Source organism: Mauremys mutica, chromosome 21 (assembly GCF_020497125.1).
Source record: "Mauremys mutica isolate MM-2020 ecotype Southern chromosome 21, ASM2049712v1, whole genome shotgun sequence".
In the NCBI taxonomy this organism is placed as follows: Eukaryota; Metazoa; Chordata; order Testudines; family Geoemydidae; genus Mauremys; species Mauremys mutica.
The window spans coordinates 21684057-21705219 of NC_059092.1; the positions used below are offsets into that span (position 1 = coordinate 21684057).

A 21163-nucleotide genomic window follows, 5' to 3' on the forward strand; every position below is an offset into this window, starting at 1 on the left:
TCTCAGCCAGCCAGTAAAACTGAAGGTTTATTTAGACGGCAGGAACACAGTCCAAAACAGGACTGCCAGTACAGACAACAGGACCCCTTTAGTTAGGTCCATCTGGGGGCCCCAGGGAGGCCACAGCCCCATTGGGGAGCCCAAGCCCCGTCGGGGCACCCCTCTCCATTTCCCAGCCAGCTCCAAACTGAAACTCCCTCCAGCCGTCTCACTCAGCCTCCTCCCGTCTCGTCCCCCAGCCTTTGTGTCCTTTGTCCAGTTTCCCAGGCAGAGGTGTTCCCTGGCCTCCAACCCCCCTCCTGGGTTCTCATGTTACATGCTCAGGTATCCTTCCTTCCCCAATGCAGGCAGTCCCAGCAAAACTCCCCTGCAACCTTCCCAGGTCAATACTCCCCACTCATTATTCAAATAACACATCAAGAACATTCCCACTTCGTCACATTCTCACAACTGCTTCTGCTGGCTTCCTGTCTCCAACGCTCATGGCCTGCAACTGGACCAAAGCCCCTGCCTGTGCAGCCAGCCCATAGCTCAGCTTCAACCAGCCGTGCAGCCTGGGCCTTGGGCAGGAACCTTCATTCTCTGCAACTGTCTTTGCTCATGAAGAGGCCCAATTGCTGTTTCCATGGAGCCTGGAAGAGAGTGCTTGGCACACATTGCCTCTAACGAGGTCTGTGATTGACTTTGGATCCAAGATGGCAGCCATGAATGCCTTTCAGCACGGCAGACCCCCTTGCACCAACCTAGGGCCATTGGGAAATGGAGAATGGGCCCCTGAGGGCCTGACTCCCAACTGCCCTGCACCTTGTGTTGTTGTTTACAGTCACCAATGCAAAGGGGATGCATGTTGCCTCACCAGAGTGGTCATAAGGTCAAAGGGCGCTGATCCATAATGACCATATCCCCCGTGTCTCCAGCCATGTGGGATTTTCTTGTTTGTTCCTGGCTGGAATGTCTAAGTCTCTCTGGGGCCTTCCAGGATGGGTGGTGAGGCGCTGGCCAGAACATGGGCGCTCCCACAGACCTCTGGGTGAAGGCAGTTACTGACAAATACAGAAGTGTCCCTCCACAGCATGGGAGATGGCGTCATTTGCAGCATTTCATTTCTCGAAGCAAAGTGAGCGACGCATGTTAGCTTTGCAGAGAGCCGCCGCTACGGCCTTCATTTGGAGAATGGATACGTGTGTGCGCGTGTGTACTATGGATGCACAGTTGTGACTCCAAGTTAATGGACATGTGGTCCATATCAGCTGTCTTTTGACACTCCCCCTTAATTGTCAATGGGTATGAGCTATTAATGCACTAATGATCAATTTAGGGCAGAAGAGCTTTTCAGTAGAGTTTCCAGCTCTCCAATATGTAGCTGAGAACTGATGAGCTGTCATTCAGGACCCTTTCCAAAATTTTGAAAAGAAGAGTAAAACATTTCCAGCCATTAGAACAATTTCCACCCCTCCACCCGCCCGGTCCCACGTGCTTAGAATCACTCAGGCATGGGATACAGCTGAGTACAATGGGCCAGAACCCCTCCTGGTATAAATCAGTGTCATTCCATTGACTTCAACACAGCTAGGATGATTTACCCCAGCTGAGGATCTGGGCCAAGTGTGAATCAATGAGCTGTTAACCCTGCTCGCGTTCAGGGTTCTGTCGGTGACAGATTTATACATCCACCAGGTTGGTGAGGCAGCGCTTAAAAGTGTAAGCGTATAAAATGGACGCAAAGAAGGCTGAATTGTGGGAGTTGTCAGGCTGCCTCTTCCATGCACGGGGAGCGTAACCGTTCCTCAGGCCTCTGAATTGACTGGGGACCTTAAAGCTCTCCACTGAGAGAAGTAAAGCAGTTTCTAACTGAGCTATTGAAGTGATCCAATGCTTCTGGTTTATACCAACATTTTCAAACCTGGGTGGCAAAAGTTAATCTATATTTAGGCACCAGATCCTGGCACCCACTGCAGCCCCTTGTCATGTCCGTCCTGGCACCAAGGGGCCTTAGAGCTGGCTCACCTGGCCAGCTGGGGACAGCCCTGGCAGTGTGGAGCCAGCGTTCACACCTCCCTTTACAGCCTGCATTGGAGGGCGTGTCTAAGGCAGGGCTGTGGGAGGGGCATGGATGGAGTGTTAATTTGTAGCCAGCGCAAGTTAGAGCAGCCACATGGCTAGTCTAACTTGTGCCAGGGTCTGAACCAACCCCCTGGCCCCAGGATCAGAGAGTCACAAAAGTCACAGGACTGAGACCCAGGCATCTGAAATCAGGGTCTGCTTTTGGAAATGTGGGTCTTAATTTCCAAGAACTAGAAAGCCAAAGTTTTCAGTGACTCAGCAAGAAGCTACTTTGCTTCCAGCAGCAGAAAACTGTAGGGAGCTTGTTAAGATCAGTTAGGGCCCAGATCCTGCTCCCCAGGAGCTGATCAGCTCTGTGGAGCCCCTGGGCTGCCTGGCTATGAACAACCAAACCGCCATTAAACCATGCATCCAAAATATACCAGACTCATGGCCCCACCCCAACTAGTGGGGATGGCTGGAGCCCATGTTTTTCTCTGTCACCTCCGGAACACGCTGGGGCAGATGGAACAAAGCGCCCATCAGTGCATGGCTCCCATGCACCCCAGCCCTTCTGCCCCCCAAACTAGCAGGGCTGGGCTGGGCATGCCCAACAGATACCACTTGGTGCAGGGCCAGCAACTAGCACTAGGGAGGCCATTAGGCTCAACTAGGGGGAGGGATAGCTCAGTGGTTTGAGCATTGGCCTGTTAAACCCAGGGTTATGAGTTCAATCCTTGAGGGGGCCACTTAGAGGTGTGGGGCAAAAAAAATTGGTCCTGCTAGTGAAGGCAAGGGGGCTGGATTTGATGACCTTTCAAGGTCCCTTCCAATTCTAGGAGATTGGTATATCTCCAGTTATTAAATTTTCCTGCAGGAAGTGAGTGTGTCTGCGGCACTCCATCAACCAGGAGTCCTGCAAGGTCAGTGCTTCCTCAGCAGGTACTGGCCTGCAAGGTGGGAACAGGCATGCATGTATGTGTAAGACATACATGGCATGTATGTATGTGTGCACATCTCCTAGCACCTGGGCTTGTGACAGGGGCCAGATCTGAGCATGAATGTGTGTGTAAGACCTGTGGGGCGAGTGTCAGTGTCTATCCATGTGCAGATGGGGCAGGATATGGTTGTATGGTTCTCTGCTGCTTTCAGCATGGGGGTGTTGTCCGTCATTGGTGATTGCCTCTGTGTGTGTGTGTGTGTGTCAGTCTCCCAAGTGTAGGGCAGGACCCCGTGTCTGTCTCTCTGTCTGTCTCATAGGTGCAGGGCATGGCTCCATGTGTGGAGGGGCCTGCTTCTCACATCAGTTCAATGTGATGTTATTGGCACAATCACACAGGCAAGAGTTAAAGTGTGAGAAAAGAGGTGTGTTCCAGAGGTGCCCAGGCTGCTGGATTGAGCACTGATCCCGGGGCAGGGGCCTCTACTAGAGCTGGGTGACAAAAATGTGACAAATTATTTCTCTATTACAAAAGGCCATTTCCCTGGAACTGAAATGTTCTGCGAAAATGGAGCAGTTTTGACAAACTCTTCATTGGGAAGGTGCCTGAGGGCCAAGATGGAATTTCTGGTCAAAACACAGGCCCAAGTGGCTGACTCTGGGCCATTTGCCTGGGCTGTGGTGGACCCATGTCGAGGCCCTGCTCTCAACCCACACATCCTAGCCAAGTACCCTACCCACTTGGCTGTTCTGGGGAATCCCTCTTGAGGTTTTGGTTTTTTGCAACAAAATTCGTAAGGTCTCAGTTTGTTCCATATCAGAATGAAAGCAAAGTTCAAACCCTTGGCATTTATCACACAACAGAATTGTAGCGCACGCCATCTCTCTCCTCCTGGGCGGGCAGAGCTTTTCCCAGCATTGGCTGATGAGACAGCTCTGACTCGTGATGCTCCGAGGCGGAACCTCTCTCCTTGTGCTCCCTCGTGCTTGGGGCTCTGAGCAGAGAGTCTCTGTCGTGGTCTCTCCCCAGCCCCGGCTATAGTCACTGCTCTCGGGGCTTGGGGTGCTGGGTGCCGTGGGCTTCCTCAGTGCCAGCTTATGGTGAGAGATACTATATTTGGGAAGAGTCTGCCATAGTTTCTCCATGTGCATGTGTCTCTGTGTGTGCATGTGTGTTCATATTACCACGTGTGTGTGTGTACACATCACTGCGTGTGTTTGTATGTTTGTATTGCCGTGTGTGTGTGTGTGTCTGATCCATGTGTCTGAGTTCTCAAAGGGGTGTATGTTTCTCTCTGTCACCTTGTGTGCGCCTGTGTGTTTCTCTGATCCGAGCATGTGTGTCTCTCTGCTCTGTGTGTGCTGGGGAAGGGGCTGCCTGTGCCTTTCCCCTCAGGCAGCTTATTACACTTCACCACCACACACTGCTCTTGCCCCTCTCTCTATCCTTCCCTGTGTTGGTGAGCCATTAGCCAGGCGCCGTCTGTCACTAACTGTTTCCAGGCAGCCAGTGGCGCAGTGACTGATGCTCCGGCCAGGGCTTTTTTTAAAGCTGTCCACGTTGTCTTGCTCCTCAGAGTCCAGTCAGCTCTGGTCTTGGTTCTGGACCAAGGTTTGGGTGGGGGGCTCCACACAGCTACCTGCTGTGCCCTCCCTGCCTGCCCAGCTGCCCCTGTGAGGCTGCAGTCATTGGCCTCATCCACTTCCTGGAGGATTTAGGGTCAGGGTTGATCTGATTGACTCCGCCCTGGCATGGCCCCTCCTCTCAGGGTAGTGGGGGCTGGTGCGTTGAGACTAGACCTCAGAGAGCCTGATTTCTAACCCCAGCTCTGCCACTGACTCCGTGTGGCCTCAGACCAGTCGCTTGATGGCTCCGTGTTGGTTTCTCTCTCTCATCCACTGTGTAGGGGACTTGTGAGGGTTAATTAGCCAGTGTCTTTGCAAATAGTTTGCATGCCAAAAATGAAATTAATTGAGGGCTCAGGTTGCTGAATTAATTGATATAATCTTCATGCAATCTCCATAATTACTGCATGGCTACTAAAAACAAACCAAGCATCAGAAAGGGGGTTGTTAAGGTGATTCCTATCATTACTAATATTCCATTGACAGTGTGTGATAATCCACATGGCACTTTCCAACACCAGCTGTAACTGGGACCCAGGTAAGATCTGCTGAGCACTCTCTGTTTCCATTGAAGTTCAGGGCTTTCAGCAGGTGCTCAGCACCTTGCAGGATCTGCCTCTGAGAGCGTAGAGTTTGGGGTATGAACAGCTCCCTGCTGGGCTGTCTGCAGGATCAAACCTGGGAGCTCTGGATCTAACAGTACTGTCTTTGCTACTGCTGCTGGAGCTACAGGGTCTCGTACTGCTAGGGGAGGCACAGTATTGCACTGATGAACTGGTGCGGCCAGTCGAGGGGGCAGAGACCCACCTAGGGTAATGGTTAGAGTATCTGTTGCATGGGGAAGGGCTGACAGCTGGTTTTACACTCTGCCTGGCCCCCAGACAGCAACGGGGACAGGAGAAATCCCTCAGACGGAGCTCTGAGAATATGCTCCGGTTTCTCCACCCCCCATGGAGCTGAGAAAGTCTGTTAGAAAAGGGAGTCTCTGCTTTTCATCCCCGGTGATGTTCCTGAGCCTTCCCTTCCTCAGGCACTCTGCAGGAGAGAGTCCCTCTCTGCCCAGCCACCCGCTCCAGCTCACGCAGATTGTCCTGTCCTCTCTCCCTACAAGGCATTAGTATCTGATCTAAGGAATGGAATTACCGTTAGGGCTCCTCTACTCAGCTCCCACAAGAGCAAGGAGACTGCACCCGGGGTGGGTTTGGACTGTGGGGGAATTTCGGGAAATTGTAGGTTTCCCAGGAAAGTGAGGACCAGGGGCCTTTGTCTAGAGCAGAGAATAATGGGATCAGGAGTTGGCCAAGCTCCTCCACCTCAAACTCCGCAGATGCCTCTTGGCCCTGAGCTGAGACCCCCCCTGCTTCTCCTGTCTGAGGTTCTCCACGCACAGCTCTGCCACTGCTCCTCAGTCCCATTGCACGGCCTCCACTCTGCTAGTCCAGCCCAGCCCCATCCCCCTCACACCCCAGTTCTGCCAGCGCCCCTCAATCCTGACTCCCAGCACTGGGCTCCCCACACACAGCTTTGCCAATACCCCTCAGTCCTGACCTACAGCCCCGTGCTATCTCAGCTCTGGGCTTTCCCTGCCTTCTGGCTGTGCCCCCACTCCCGACCTGCAGTCCGCAGTACTCCAGCCCTGGTTCTCTCTCGTCCCCCGTGTGATGCGTTGGTGACATGGAAATCAGACCGGAGGACACAGGATCTGCCATTGCAGTCAGTCTGGTGAGAGCTGGTTCTGGAACACCAACCAAAGCTGCTCCGTTTTGCCCAGGCCATGGGTGGGACCTGCGCGCCAGGCAGGCTGTGGCACCCAGGCTCGGTTGCCCCAGAGAAAGCTGGTCTGGGAGATCACAACCAGCACTTAACCACTCTTGGCTGTGATTAAATAAAATGAGAACAGATGCCCTAGCCCCTGGCATGAAGGAGGGATGGGGGGGGGCGTTCCTTCCAGGGCGGGAGCCTTTTATCCAGGGCTGCTCGCCAGGTGCTGCCCGTCCAACCCGAAGCCTCTTGTTCTGACATTCCCGGGCAGTAAGAAATGCAAATGTTATTGCTGCTCACCCCATCCCGGCGGGCGTGTTTCCTGGCCAGGTCCCTCAGCCAGCCAGGCCCCCCTCCCCCTGCCCCATCCCCACCAGGAAACGGGACCCAGACCCCGGCTGCCTTTGAAGTGTGTTTGTGTAAGGAAGGCAGCAGGCCTGTGCCCCTTGTTCGGGGGAGGAGCCGGGCCGCGGCTGGGGAGGTGTGAGGAAGAGAGTCGGAGATGGGGAGAGACGCAGCCGGGTGGGCGCTGGCGGCAGGGATCAGGGCTCCGGTGAGTGTCGTCCCTCGCGGTTTGCACGGTGCTCAGGGAGATGTCCTGGGGTCTCAGAGCAGAGCTGCAGCCAGGGGACCTTGGGAAGGACAGTCCAAAGGGAGGGGACTGTGTGGGGACCAGGCCTGGGAAGGTCTGCAATAATGTGGGGAGAGGGGGGCTGGGATGTTAGAAGGTGGCAGGGGGAGGGGGGAACTTGCAACAACTGTGTGGATTCTGGGAGGAGGGAGCTTGTCCCCGTCACCCACAGCTATGGGGAAAGGCACACTTCGAGGCAGCTACTAGACAGGCCTGGTTTTCACATGTGGATCAACACTGGGGCACCCACATCACTGCATGGCATGTACGCCAGCTGCTTGCACCCCCAAGGATCGAGGTGGGCATCCAAACGCAGGGGGTGTGTCAGCCCCCCCAACATCCCTCATTCCGGCACCTGTGGCTCTGAGAGGTGCCCACTTGTGAAAGGACGAGGGGCGGGGGGATGAGCAAGTGTGTTTCTGTGTATTTGTGTGTGTGTGGATACGTGTATGTGTTGTGCACATCCTTTGAATAGAGATGAGCCTCTCAGAACCTGAAGAAAGTCTGGAGCACTGGCCTGGCTCTGACACTGAACTGGGACCCAGGGAATCTCGGAGCTGCCCTGTGAGACTAGAGCCCTGCGGCAAGACAAACCCATACAAACCGCACATGCACGCTCATCCCCAAACATGACATGTGCACTTGCTCACCCCCCCAAACACAGCGCATGCCCATACACACTCACAAACATACACACAGCTGCGCTCACCCCCCAAAACAACGTGCACACACACTCACAAACACACACACATATGCACGCATATACTCACCCCAAACACAAACCACACACACACACATGCCCATTTGCTTGGGGTCCTTGCTCCAGTGTTGCTGGCTGAAGGTACACTCTCAGGGAGTGAGTATTTACCTGCCCAGCTCCCCACCTGGAAAGGGTGGGAAGGGGCACTGGGGAGAGCAGGCCATGCCAGCTGGGGCGGGTGTGTGCCATGCAATGGGATGGGAACACATGGAGATGGTGAGAGGGATTGGCTTTCCAATGGACGTGAGGCTTGTTATTGCATTAGAGACTCCCGTGAACACACCAGCACCTTCCCAGGGGACTGCCAGGTCAGCAGCAGCTGTATTTACCATGGGCACAACAGGTAAATGGGGGCAAGGGGAGGGGCTGGGTGATGGGGAGCAGGTGGGGCTGTGCGATGGGGAGCTGGAGAGGACGTGTCTCTCACTAGGCCAAGACTAGATCCCTGTGGCAGACAATGCTGCCTGGCCAGTCGGGGCTGTTTCTTTTCCCGCTGGCAGGAAATGCCAGCTGCCGTGAGCCCTGTCCCAGCTCCCAGCCACAGAGCCCCTGGAGTGGAGGGAGCTCTGCCCTCATGCACTGGTGAATTCACAGCGCGGCACTGACATTTCACAGGACAGCAATCAATGAGGGGTGGTGGTCAGTTGGCGCCAGGCTGGGAGCTCTGCTGGGCTGCAGTAAGAGAGGGATGGAGCCGCCATCCAGCAGAAACCTTGTGAAAGGCAGATCCACGGTACACAAAGATCCACTGCCCCCCTGAAGGACCCATGGCAGATCTGCGGGACCTTCATGGGGGGCAGGAACAGAAATCCACACTCAGGAGCCAGCCTCCCTCCCTGCCAGGAAGGGGTTAATGCTGGGGCTGGTGCGCCCTGGCAGGCGCTGGTAACCCTACACTAATTCCACTCCCCTGAACAGAGCCAAGCAAGGTGTCTCTGAAGGGAGCAAAGGTCATGTGTCAAGAGGGCTCCAGCAGAAGTTTCCTTTACCCTCCTCCAGTCAGACATGGCCCCACTCCTAGCCCCCAGTCTGTCTATGGGACAGCGTCTACCTGCTGATCTAACTGCTCCCACCTTGCTAGAGGGCTGGGGGGCCATACTTCGGGTACCCCCTGGAAGGAAAGGGTTAAGGGAATGTCCTCTTCCTCCTCCTGCTTTCCCCTCTTCTCCCCAGTGGGGCAGTGTCTGCTGCCTTCGCTCAAACCCCTGCCGGTGGGAGCTGGGCTCAGTCCCCAAGGTGTGGGGTGGGGAAGTCTTGGAACAAAGTGGGGCATGGGGCTTGTAAGCAGGGGCCCCTCTCCCCGGATGAATGCCGGGACTGTGTGCGTGCTGCAGGTCCTTTGGAGGTGTGCCCATCCAGTTACAGGTGGGGTGTTCCCTGGGCTGATGCCGGGGCTGTCCGTGCTGTAGGTCCTTGCGGGGGTGTTCCAATCCAGTTACAGGTGGGATGTAAATCAGTGTTGCTCCATTGGATTAATGGGCCAGATCCCCAGTGGGTGTGTAAATCAGCACAGCTCCAGTGAAGCCAATGGAATTAAACTGGTTTACACCAGCTGGGTGTCTGGCCTGATGACACTGAACTCAAAGGCCGTCTGGATTTGGGGAGAGAGAACCCTTGTGCTGGTCATGGTGAATTGCTTGGGCTATTGCACATCTCCCATAGCCAGAGTGGGTGGATCAACCCTCCTTCCTGCTGTGGCTACACTTCTTTGGGGCGGGCATTTGGGAACAGGGCAGGTTGGGGGCTGGGAGGGGACCAGGGCATTCACCCCACTTTGGAGTTAGCAGCAGAGCAGCCAAACCATTAGAGCCCGTGCAAATACAAAAATGTGGATCCGCAACCTCCAGGATCAACGTATGATCTGTCCCGTGATAGCTGTCTTTTACCTGTATCTGCATCTGCAGCAGCAAGCCCTCTCCCAAGGGCTAAGCGGGGTATGTGTGTGGGGGGGAAGGGGGGGGCTTTCAGGGAAAATGCAGCGTGAGGGTGGTCTCTCAGCTGGGTTTAGTCGCTTCCTCTGTTCGATATTTATGAGTGCCTGGGTATTTGTATCTGTGGTGCTGGCACTCATGGAACTGTTCAGTCTGTACTATCCGAGTTGTGTGATTGGTTGCCCAAGTCACATGACAGTTTCTGCTCCATCATTGGATGGCTGAAAGTTTTAAAGCAGGAGTGTGAGGCTGGCGGATGAAAATTGGGCGCTAGCACGGAGGGCAGAGCCATTGGTGCCAATGTCAACTTGCCAGCGCGAGAGCAGTGAATAAGGAGAGGCAGCCACACAAGGGGAACAGCTGATCAACAGCTGCATGGAGACAGGTGCCGACTTTGTCATTTCTGGGGGGTGTTGGACCCCACTCTGCCCGAGGCCCGCTCTCACTCCTCCCCTTCCCCCAAGGCGCTAGCGTACCCTGCTCTCGCTCCACCCCACCCCCCAGCACCTCCTGCATGCCATGGAACAGCTGATCGTGGCGGGCGGAAGGCGCTGGGGGGAGGGGGAGGAGCTGATTGGCAGGGCCGCCAGTGGGTGCTCCAGCCCTGGGCCTTTGCAGGATTGGCCCAGATTTGGCACTGATTGTGTTTGAGTTGAGATGGACAAGGAGGGAGGTGGAAAAGGGCAAGTGGGGAGGCCTCTGCTGAGTCAGTTAATTCACTTTGGCCCCTGCTCTGGTGCAGACACTGATGAACCTGTTGGGGATCCCAATGCGATCCTGCAGCAGCGAGCATGGTGTGAGATCCCTGCCTGGGCTGCCAGACACGCAAAGAGAGCAGCAAGGTGGGTGCCTCCTGCACTTCTACTGAAGGGTCAGGAGATAACCGCGTACGGGGTCAGTATGGGTCCAAGATCACATATCCCAGCACATTTGAGGTGCACAAGCAGGAGAGAAAAGAGCAGGTTTATGCATCTCTCCAGCTGCTCCTGCAGCCCATGTCCCCATGGTGTCTGAGCACCTTGCAGTCCCTGGGGGATCAATTCTTGCTGCGCCCTACATGTGGGAAAGAATTGTCCCCATTGCACAGTTGGGGAATTGAGGCCCAGAAAGGCTAAGTGAGTTGCCTGAGAGCCCACAGCTCCGTGGCAGAGCTGAACCCAGAGCCCCTGGGTCCAAGCCCACTGCCTTTACCATGGGATGAGAAAGGTCATTAAGCCATCATGTCCACCCGCTCCACCGAGGCTAGCTCATCCTCAGGGCTGTATCCAGCCTAGCTCTAGATGTCCTAATTTGGGGGGGGGGTGCCTAGCTCTCCCCTTGGAGACAATTCTGTTGGATCTATCTGGAAGTCCTCCCTGAGATTCAGCCTTGAACAATCTCTCCCTCCCTTTCCAGGGCTTCCCGCGCGTCCCATATATCTGGGGTGCCCCCTGCGGAGACTTCAGGACCCAGAGCTCCATGTTCCAACACAATCCACTGGCTGGAAGTTGAAGCTGGACAAAGTCAGACTGGAAATAAGGCGTACATTTTTTAACAGTGACAGTAATTAACCATTGGAACTATTTGCCAAGGGTCGTGGTGGATTCTCCATCACTGACAATTTTTAAATCAGGGCTGGATGTTTCTGTAAAAGCTCTGCTCCAGGAATTATTGTGGGGCAGGTCTCTGGCCTGTGTTGTACAGAGGTCACAATGGTCCCTTCTGGCCTTGGAATCTATGAATGTTCACCCAAGTGACCTCTGTGTGGTCCAGTAGCTAAAGCACATGGCTGGGCATAAGAACACCTGTCTTCCCTGCCACTGGCTCACCGTGTCACTCCTCTGTCATGGGATAAAAGGGCAGGTCCTCTCAGGATTGGTAACTGGCTAAAAGATAGTTAACAAAGGGTAGGAATAAATGGTCAGTTTTCAGAATGGAGAGAGGTAAATAGTGGTGTCCGCCCGGGGGGTCTGTACTGGGCCCAGTCCTATTCAACATATTCCTAAATGATCTGGAAAAAGGGGTAATCAGTGAGGTGGCAAAATTTGCAGATGAAACAAAACTACTCAAGATAGTTAATTCCCAGGCAGACTCAAAGAGCTACAAAAAGGACCTTTCAAAACTGAGTGACTGGGCAACAAAATGGCAGATGAAATTCAATGTTGATAAATGCAAAGTGATGCACATCAGAAAAAATTATCCCAAGTATATGTACAAAATGATGGGGTCTAAATTAGCTGTTACCACGCAAGAAAGAGATCTTGGAGTCATTGTGGATAGTTCTCTGAAAACTCTGCTCAGCGGGCAGCGGCAGTCAAAAAAGCGAACAGAATGTTAAGAATCATTAAGGGATAGATAATAAGATGGAAAATATAATGCCACTCTATAAATCCATGGTACACCCCCACCTTGAATACTGCGTGCAGATCTGATCGCCCATCTCAAAAAGGATATATTAGAAGTGGAAAAGGTACAGAGAAGGGCAACAAAAATTTTAGGGTATTGAACAGCTTCCATATGAGGAGAGATTAAAAAGACTGGGACTGTTCAGTTTATAAAAGAGGCCACTAAAGGGGATATGATTGAGGTCTATAAAATTGTGACTGGAGTGGAGAAAATGAATAGGAAAGTGTTACTTACCCCTTCCCATAACACAAGCACCAGCAGTCACCCAATGAAATTAATAGGCAGCAGGTTAAAAGCAAATATAAGGAAGTATTATTCCACACAATACAGGGTCACCCTGTGTAACTCGTTGCCAGGGGATTTTGTGAAGGCCAAAAGTATAAGTGGGTTCAAAAAAGAATGAGATAAGTTCCTGGAGGTTAGGTCCCTCAATGGCTATTAGCCAAGATGGTCAGGGATGCAACCCCATGCTCTGGGTGTTCCTAAACCTCTGACTGCCAGAAGCTGATACTGGACAACAGGGGATGGATCACTTCATTATTGCCCAGTTCTGTTCATTCCCTCTGAAGCACCTGGCATCAGCCACTGTCGGAAGACAGGATACTGGGCTAGATGGATCATAGGTCTGATCCAATGTGGCCATGCTTATGTCTTACATTCCTACACAAGTGCTAAGTGTTACTATTTCATTCTGCCTCTGCTTGTATCAGGCTGGAGCATGGTGTGCTGGGCCCTGTCATCTCCAGGGGCTGCACAAGCCATGGGCTCAAGCTGCAACATTCAGACCCAGACTGGAAAGACCCAAGGTCCCCATAGGTGTAGTTTGACTTCTGTATTGGGGGGGTGGGGGGAGGGGACAGCTCCAGTCCGGCCAATGGGACCACACATGGGGTGGGGTGGGGGGGAATTCCATGCCTGCCCACAAGGGTGCCATTTCAGATTGCAAGGGGACTGTAACCATGATTCCAGGGGGTTTCTTAGGGAACTGAAAACTCTAGTGTTTTTGTAGATAATAACTTAGAAATTATCTGACAGGAGCATGGTATCTATTTCCTATATCAAGAAAGGAAATTAAATATTAGACTCACTCAGCTCTAATGCTAACATGTTCTGACATCTTGCGGCAAGTCACTTATGGGGCATTGGCTAGGTTTAAAATGGTCATGTATATTCTTACTCAGATACGCTTACTGAAGTCAGAAGGAACCAGCGTGATAATCTAGTCTGATCATGCACCTTGCAGGCCACAGAACCTCACCCACCCACTCCTGTAATAGATCCCTAAGATCTGGCTGAGTTATTGACATCCTCAAATCATGGTTTAAAGATTTCAAGTTACAGAGAATTCACCATTTACACTAGTTTAAACCCATGCCCCATGCTGCAGAGGAAGGCAAAAAACCCCAAGGTCTCTGCCAATTTGATCTGGGGGAAAATGGTGATCCTTCCCGACCCCAAATATGGTGATCAGTTAGACCCTGAGCAAGTGGGCAAGACCCATGAGGAAGATACCTGAGAAAGAATTCTCTGTGTAACTCAAAGCCCTCCCCATCTAGTGTCCCATCTCGAGCCATTGGGGATTTATGCTACGGGCAGTCAACAATGGGCCACATGCCATTGTAGACAGTCCTGTCATACCATCTCCTCCATAAACTTATCAAGCTCAGTTTTGAAGCCAGTCAGGTTTTTTTGCCCCCACTACTCCTCTTGGGAGACTGCTCCAGAACTTCACTCCTAATTTCAAGCCTAAACTTGCTGATGGCCAGTTTATATCCATTTGTTCTGGGGTCCACGTTGGTGCCTAACTTAAATAACTCCTCTCCCTCCCCGGTATTTATCCCTCTGAAGTATTTATAGAGAGCAATCGTATCTCCCATCAGCCTTCTATTGGTTAGGCTAAACAAGCCAAGCTCTGTGAGTCTCCTCTCCTAAGGTAGGTTTTTCATTCCTCAGATCATCCTAGTAGCCCTTCTCCGCACCTGTTCAGTTTGAATTCATCTGTCTTAAACATGGGAGACCAGAATTGCACACAATACTCCAGATGAGGTCTCACCAGTGCCCTGTATAATGGTACTAACACTTCTCTGTCTCTAGTGGAAATACCTCGCCTGATGTACCCCAGGACTGTGTTAGCCTTTTCATGGTCACATCACATTGACAGCTTGTAGTCATCCAGTGATCAGCCAATATGCCCAGGTCTTTCTCCTCCTCTATCGCTTCCAACTGATAAGTCCCCAGCATATAGCAAAAATTCTTGTTAGTCCCTAAATGCAGGACCTTGCACTTTGCACTATTAAATATCATCCCATTTCTATTACTCCAGTTTACAAGGTCATCCAGATCTTCTGGTATGATATTCTGGCCCTCCTTCGTATTGGCAATACCTTCCTGCTTTGTGCCATCTGCAAATGTTGTTAGCACACTCCCACTTGTTGTGCCAAGGTCAGTAATAAAACTGTTAAATCAGATTGGTCCCAAGTCTGATCCCTGAGGAACTCCACTAGTAACCTCCCTCCAGTCTGACAATTCACCTTTCAGTATGACCTGTTGCAGTCTCCCCTTTAACCAGCTCCTTATCCACCTTTCAGTTCTCTTATTAATCTCCATTTTCTCCAGTTTAACTAATAATTTCGCATGTGGAACTGTATCAAATGCCTTCCTGACTTCCTAGATTTACTGCATTTCCTTTGTTTAAAAAGGAGTTATCTTCTTAAAGAAAGATAGTAGTAACTTGTTACCACCTCTTGAATACAACAATTGAAACAATTGTAGAAAAATCTACAGTTATGTTCTATCATTTAGGCTATTTACTGTTTGCAGTTCACCAAGCTTAGAGCAGATCATTTAACTTTAGGAAACCTCCTAACAGCCCTGTCTTATCTTAACCACCCGTTAATTACTGTGTTATAAACAAAATTCTGAGGACAACGCAAATGTGCCGCTCGTTGGGGGTGGAAGTTTTTTGTCACAGGAGAGCCAACAAACAGTGGCTACACTGCGCAACTTTTAGCGGCATGGCTGTAGTGACACAGCTGTGTCGCTAAAAGCTGTGTAGTGTAGACATAGCCTAAGGCTGCCTGTCTGAGGCTTACAGTTTGGGGGGGGCAAGGTCCCCCCATGCCCCACCCATAATCTGCCCATGAAGGCCCCAGAGGCATTTGGATCTCTGCAGACCATGACTCTGGTCTGAAAATGAGGGTGGCTCCAATCTGCTCAGCCTGGCCCGCAGGTGCCCAGTGAGATGCCAGAGCAGCCCTCACTTGGGCATCATGGGGGAGGGAGGGATAGCTCAGTGGTTTGAGCATTAGCCTGCTAAACCCAGGGTTGTGAGTTCAATCCTTGAGGAGGCCACTTAGGGATCTGGGGCAAAAATTGGTCCTGCTAGTGAAGGCAGGGGCTGGACTAGATGACCTTTCAAGGTCCCTTCCAGTTCTAGGAGATTGGTATATCTCCAGTTATTATCATTTGGATGCTGTGGAGGTGAGAGGCCTGGAGAGTTTCCTGTCAGTCATTCAGACACCTCCACTCTGCTGAGCCGATGGGGCCAAAGGCCTCCTGCCGCCCTCAGAGGAACAATGCTCTGGTGCCCAGTGGAGCAGTTTAAAGGTACATGGCCTGGAACGAGGTCTGCAAGGGAGGAAGAGATTTACAGCCATGCCATATATCAAAGGGGAGCTCATGGGTCTCTGTCTGCTAGCAGCAGAGCAGTTCCTGGAGCTGTAAAACCCCCTATCCCCAGGCCCTCCTGCCAGAAACTGCATCTCCACGGCCATTTCCACTGCTGTACCTATCGCAGCAGGATTGCCCATAAAACAACAACAACATTTGTATGCTCAAGCCCATAAAAGACTCAAGGGAGCCAGGGCCGGGCTGCGGGTAAATAAACTGGCTTCAATTTCAGCCAGGCTCAGCAGGGCCCAGGGGATTGCGTATCCTAGTGGAGAAAGTGTCTGCTTCAGTGAAGGGGAAAGAAGCAGCTAATGAGGCTCCATGAGAGTCTGGCTCAGAGATGTGCGGGCAGGAAGAGAAGCCTGCACTAGTAATGAAGAAGGAGAAAGAGGCAACCCAAGGGGGATCTATGAGGCCAGATCCTCAGTTGGCATAAACCTGTGCAGCTTCAAGGACTTCAACAGCCCCTTATTGGATCTACGCCTGTTTACACCAGCTGGGAATCTGGCTCATGAATCAGTGAAGGGATCTGCTGGAAAAAGAAGCTGGCTGGAGCTGCCGCATATTCTCAGGCCAAACCCTGACCGAGTCCAAGGGAGTTTTGCTTGAGTAAGAGCTGCAGGGCAGAAGGAGACAGGGCTTGCCCCAGGGCTAAGCCGAAGAAGAAGGGCTTTGGGGGATAGCCGTGAGCACAGAGAGGGGCTGAAGGAGTAGGAGAGGGAAGTGGTAAACGAGGCATTGGTTGGCAAACAGCAGGGAAGGGAATACATGGCCTCGAACTAAACAGGTCTGGATCAGCATGGCTGGGTGATGCACATCTCCAGGAACTGAGTTTTGAATCAGTGTGGAATAGTGATCAGAGCACAGGACTAGGACTCAGGAGATCAGGGCTCTCCTGGCTCTGCCACTGGTCTCCTACATGACCTAGAAAAAATAACTTCCCCACCCGGTGCCTCAGTTTCCCCATCTGTAAAATTATGATGATACTGTCCTTCTGTGTAAAGCTCTTTGAGGTCTGCTGATGAAAAGCACATGATAAAAGCTAGGTATTATTAGGCTTATAGAAGCTCAGGGGAATGGGAGAGCTCCCAGTGGACTGGCAGAGGCAGGTGTGATGCCCAGCTTCCAAAAGGGAAAACAGGGTGATCCTGGCAATTCATTCCTCCTAAGGCCAGAAGGGACCATTATGATCCTGTAGTCTGACCTCTGTTTAGCACAGGCCAGAGACCTGCCCCCAAATAATCCTTAGAGCAGAGCTTTTAGAAAACCAGTCAGTTTTGAGTTAAAAATGGCCAGTGATGGAGAATCCACCACAACCCTGGTCAATTGTTCCAGTAGTTACTTACCCTGCCTGACCGTTAACAATTTACACCTTATTTCCGGTCTCAATTTGTCTAGCTTCAGCTTCCAGCCATTGGATCATGTTAGACCTTTCACTGCCAGACATCTGGGGGAGAGCAGCGTCCGCAGGGCTGCTACATCCTCTCCTCGTGCAAGTGGGGGAAGTGGGCAGAATCTGGCTCCACCCCCTCCCCTACACAGAAGAGCAGTGCCAGTGCTGGGGGGAAGTATGCTGTGCCAGGCCTGGGCACGTCCCACACAGAGCAGGGGGAACCAGAAGCGAGGTTGGCACAGCATGTCCATCCTCTGGAACTCCCCACGGTGAGAAATGCATCCATCTGTGCTGGTGACCAAGGGGAGTCCCCAGGCACTATGCACCGCAGGCTGCTCTGGCCCCATTCTCACCAAATGCATTTCCTGCGGCAAAACTGCTGTTTGTTTTCTTCAAAATCAGCAAATTATTTGAGACCAAGGTGGCCCATTTGGGGCAAGGCTTGACTGGGCCTTGCCCTGCTGTGCCGTACAGCATGGAGGTAGAGGACCAACCGCTAGTCCTGCTAGCCAAGGCCTGGGTTAGGCTAGAGTGCAAAGACACTGCAGGCTGAGAGCTGCACAGTGAACTGGGCTTCTGCCTGGCATCAGTGACAAAAGGCAAGTGAGCAAATGTCACGACCCTGCTCCCTGGGATGGCCTGGAGCCCGGTGTCCCCACCGCTCCCTGGCCAAGTGACACAGAGAACAAGGGAAAGAAAACAGATGTCATTGGGAAAAGTACAAGGACCTGTAGATCTGGGGCCTGAGCCTGCCGCCAACACACCAGAGTCAGTAGCCCAGCCTGGGAAGGGGTGGGCAATATGCAGGGCTGGCCCCTGGCAGTTACTCAGAGCTGGAGGGGGAACTGAATGAACAAGGGCAGGGAAAACTCCTACATGCCAAGGGGGTTCCTGGCCAGCGGCTCCTGCTTAGTCCCAGGCTGGTCGCATCCCAGAGCCCAGGGAAATCAGACAGACACTCAGCCGGGGACACTGGTCTGGGGGAGCAGTAAATGGCCTTAGCCCATTGCAGCAAGGGGAGGCTCCTAGTCCCTGAATCACAGTCACTGCAGGGTCCCGCTGCTCACTCCGGACTCCACAGTGGAGCTGATTTTCATGACATTGAGAGGGACATTTGTCTGTCCGGCTGGCGCACACTCCCTGGGCACCATCTGTCTATCCGGCTGGTGCCCACTCCCTTGGCACTGTCTGTCTGCCTGACTGGTGCCTGCTCCCTGGGCACCTTCTGTCTGTCCAGCTGGTGCCCACTCCCTGGGCACTGCCTGTCTGGCGCATGCTCCCTTGGCACCCTCTGTCTGTCCAGCTGGTGCTTGCTCCCTGGGCACCATCTGTCTGTCTGCCTGGCACACATTTCCTTGGCATACTATGTCTGCCTGGCTGGCACATGCTACCATGCTACCTGGGCACCATCTGTCTACCCGGCTGGCTGTCTGCCAAACTGGCACACACTCTCTGGGCACCATCTGTCTGCCCACCTTGCGCACACTCCCTTGGCACCATCTGTCTGCCCAGCTGGTGCCCGCTTCCTGGACACCGTCTGGCTGGCTGGCTGGTACACACTCCCTTGGCACCATCTGTCTGTCCGGCTGGTGCTCACTCCCTGGACACCGTCAGCCTGGTGAAAATGAGCGAGTGAGTGAAGGTGGGGGAGAATGAGAGACAGAGGGAGGGGGGATGAAATGAGTGGGGGCAGGGCCTCAGAGAAGGGGTGTGGCAGGGGCAGGGCCTCAGAGGAGGGACAGTGCAGGGATGGGGCAAGGGTGTTCAGTTTTGTGAGAGTAGAAAGTTGGCAACTCTAGCCAGGAGAGAGGCCACAAGGTCAGGCCATGGGTCCAAGCACCTGAGAGAGTCTCGCTCTTCTCTTCTTTGCTGGAGCTGCTCTTGGATGTGTAAAGCAGGAACTCTGGAGGAGGTGAAAGAGGTTATATTACCCCTCTGTTTGGCACTGGTCAGACCTACTCTGGAACCTGGGATACTATTCTGGTCATCCATGTTCAAGAAAGATGAATTCAAACTGGATCAGGGCAGAGAAGAGCTGCCAGGATGATCGGCAGCTTGGAAAGCTGATCTGGAGCCTGGAGAACTGGGGTTGGTCAGCCTCGTCGAACACAGCTGGAGTGGGGCTCTGGTTGCTCTCTATAAATACAGCAAGGGGTGAACACCAGGGAGGTGAAGAGCTAGTGAAGCTGAAGGATAATGTTGGCACAAGAACAAATGGGGATAAACTGGCCAGGAATCAATCTAGGCTGGACATTAGAAGGTTTCTAACGATCAGAGGAAGGAGGTTCTGGAGCCGCCCAATAGGAGCAGGATGGGCAGAGAACCTAGCTGGCTTTAACATGGAGCCTGAGAAATGTATGAATGGGATTATATGATGTTTGATTGCTGCTATAGCAGGGGACTGGACTCAGTGACTCAGGACGTCCCTTCCGCTGCCATGTCCCTATGTTGCTTCCCTCATGTAAGCTAGACACCATGGGGATGGACACGGGGATTCCCCAGGAGCCTAGGGGATTGAGGTGCCAGATCCCGAGGGGAGCAAAGGAGTGCGTTCCTGTGGCTGTGTTGTGTGTTCGGACAAACATGCATGACTGGGGCCCTGGCTGGCTCTTGTGTTGCCTCAGCTTGTTCTCCCGACTCAGCCCATAAGGGCTGGCAAGTGACTTAGTTCTGCTTACCAGGAAGCTGGGGTTTTATTTAATCTGATCCATTCTCCAGTGTCATTCTGCAGGGGTATAAAGCAACCAGTCATTTCATCTCTAAGGGACGGGCTCCAGCTGGATTCATCTCTCGGCCCTGGAAGGCAACGGTGCCAACCTTCCCGATTGTATTGGGAGTCTCATGATAGTTGGTCCTTTGCTGGAAGCCCAAGCACCTGGAATTAGGAGATACCCCCAGCTTCCCTTCTTGTTATAAGGTAACTATCTAGAGCAGAGGTGAGCAAACTATGGCCCATGGGACCCTCCTGCCCAGCCCCTGAGCTCCTGACCCAGGAGGCTCACCCCCGGCCCCTCCCCTGCTGTCCCCCCTCCCCCGCAGCCTCAGCTCACTGCGCCGCAGGTGCAATGCTCTGGGCAGCAGGACTGTGAGCTCCTGGGGCAGCACAGCTGCAAAGCCGCCCTGACCCTGTCTCTGTGCTGCGCGGAGCGCGGCTGGCTTCAGCCGGGTGGTGCAGCTGCACCATTGGTGCAGCTGCGCCACCAGCTACCGGTGCTCCAGGCAGCACAGTAAGGGGGCAGGGAGTGGGGGACGGGGGTTGGATAGAGGGCAGGGGAGTTTGGGGGGTGGTCAGGGACCAGGGGGGTGGATGGGGTGGGGCAGTCAGAGGTCGGGGAACAGGGGGGTTGAATGGGGGCGGGGCTTCTGGGGGCAATCAGGGAGAAGGGGTGGTTGGATGGGGCAGGGGTCCCGGGGGAGCAGTCAGGAAGGAGAGAGGGGGTTGGATGGAGTGGTGGGGGGCAGTTAGGGGTGGGGGATCTGGGGGCGGTCAGGGAGAAAGAAGTGGTTGGATGGGGCAGAGGTCCCAGGGGGCAGTCAGGAAGGAGGGAGGGGTGTTGGATGGGGCAGCGGGGGGCAGTTAGGGGCAGGGAGTCTGGGGGCAGTCAGGGGACAGGGAGTGGGGGGGTGTGGATGGGGCAGGGGTCCCGGGGGGGGCCGTCAGGGGGCGAGAAGCAGGCAGGGTTGGATAGGGGGCGGGGCTGGGCCATGTCTGGCTACCGGCCCTCCATAGAATTTCTGAAACCAGATGCAGCCCTCAGGCCAAAAAGTTTGCCCACCCCTGATCTTGACCTCATGGTTGTGGAGAAAAGCTGGAAAATGTGAACCCTCAAGACTCCAGAACCAGGAAGCAAAGAGAACCTACATCTATTATTTTTAAAAATCTCATGATTGTTAAACCAATTTGCAGATTTTTGGGGCCTGATTCCTGATTTTGGGATGTTTGGGGTTGGCAACGCTGGAGATGCCGTGTCTGAAGTCTCCGCATCAACCCCCTAAAAGTCAGTAGCCCAGCCCCCGCCCTTCA

At 53.3% G+C, this 21163-nt stretch overlaps 1 protein-coding gene across 10 annotated transcripts in view; it reads left to right on the forward strand.

The window, feature by feature from the left end:
• Positions 1 to 21163, forward strand: part of PHC2 (polyhomeotic homolog 2) — a 142118-nt gene that overhangs the window by 53229 nt on the left and 67726 nt on the right. For 2 of the 10 annotated variants that reach the window (XM_044996346.1, XM_044996345.1), the window contains exon 1: positions 18905 to 20056. The exons of 2 other annotated variants lie outside the window; for them this stretch is intronic. The gene's annotated coding sequence lies outside the window, so the exon portion shown is untranslated. Of the gene's footprint in view, positions 1 to 18901; positions 20057 to 21163 lie in introns of those variants that run through there. 6 more of the 10 variants (XM_044996340.1, XM_044996341.1, XM_044996347.1 and 3 more) reach the window with 5 other exon arrangements.